This window comes from Mus pahari, chromosome 19, assembly GCF_900095145.1.
Source record: "Mus pahari chromosome 19, PAHARI_EIJ_v1.1, whole genome shotgun sequence".
Classification (NCBI taxonomy): domain Eukaryota; kingdom Metazoa; phylum Chordata; class Mammalia; order Rodentia; family Muridae; genus Mus; species Mus pahari.
Window position 1 is genome coordinate 44,893,329 of NC_034608.1, and position 1,692 is coordinate 44,895,020.

The window sequence follows — 1,692 nt, forward strand, 5'->3', positions numbered from 1 at the left end:
TCAAAAGGACTTTGTACAGTAAGTTAGAGAACATACTCCAAGAGGAGCTACAGGAATAGAAAAGACAGCTGTGCCAAGTGGGAGTTGCTATACACGCATGCGCAGTCCATGCTCAGAAACACAACCATACCATGCACATATGTGTGCAACCACAAGCACACTATAGAACATACACACATAATAGTTTACAGCCACAGATATATGTGCATGCACAGACACACACATATATAGCCATAAGTAAGCACATAACATATATACCCACAAGTACATATGCATGCACACATACACATGTACACACACACACACACATAATGCTATCAAAAATACACAGCCACAGATACACATGCACATATACATACATACACGTGTGCACACAGCTACACACACATACACACATGTTCAAACACGGCCCCGGACGCAAGTTGCAATGGCTGCTAGAAGAAGACTGGTGTCAACATGTTTGAGTCTGAACAGCAATCAAACAACCTTAGGCCAAATTCTTACTGGCAAGTGGGGCTTAGTGTCCTTATCTCTAAGTAGAGGCTGATGTCCCAGGCAAGGAGACATTGCTGGGAAGATGACATGTGACCAGCTCCTTGCACACATTGGAAGGCAAGGCGGTGCCCAACCTTCTGCCCCGGCAGCAGCTTTGTCCTGCCTGCCTGGGGTCTGCGTAGAGAGCTAGGAGGCAAACATGGACGGGAAGAGCAGATAAGGAACCCCGGGGATGCGACTGCCTGCCTGCTCACCCACCCACATCAGTGAAACCTGAAACTGTAAAGCAGAAGGAGAAAAGGCAACCAAAGCCCTACTTTCTGCACAGTCTCCCAGGGTGGGTCACTCATGGATGACCACTGACATAACCAGCTGGAGCAGGGGGGCAGCGGGGGGGATGAAAAGTCTCCGAGTCTGCTTAGCTGCTGTCCAAATATGGGCATCCAAGCCTTCCCTTTGGTCCTTCCAGCTTAAAGCAGAAAGATCTAACTCCTGGGACACAGGGCTGGCAGGGCGGCTCAGTGGCAGGGCACTCGTTCAGCATCAAGCATTTGTCCGTGCTCAGCACTGCAAAACAAACTCAACAAAAAGCCTCACCAACCGGGACACATAAACAGCAAAATCACCCTGGCACGAAACATGTTATGGGATTCTAGGCTCCAGCAAACACTCAAACCCTTTCACGGCAGTGCCCAGGCTGGGGAGAGAAGTGCCATGAGGTTCCACCCGGACACAAATCTTCACAGCAAACTGAAAATCCAAACTCCTAGGCTGCCAACCAACTTGGACTGTGTATTAATGGAGGTGTTTGTCTGAGTCCCGTGCATGAGAGTTTTCTGGGCTCCTGGCTGGGTCATGGTGTTGACAAACAGCTGTGGTGGCTCAGGAGAAACTGGTCTGCAGGTGATGGAGGGACCTCCAGCTTTGAGAGAGGTGTAGCCTGGTGGGGTGTGGAGACTTGAAAGCTGGATTAGAAAACACACCCCCAGCACCACCCCCAGTGTCCTGGCTAGTTTTGTGTGAACTTGATGCAAGCTTAAGTCACCTGAGAGGAGGGAACCTAAATTGAGAAAATGCTTCCTTAAGATGGGGCTATAGGCCGGGTGTGGTGGTGCACGCCTTTAATCCCAGCACTCGGGAGGCAGAGGCAGGCAGATTTCTGAGTTCGAGGCCAGCCTGGTCTACAAAGTGAGTTCC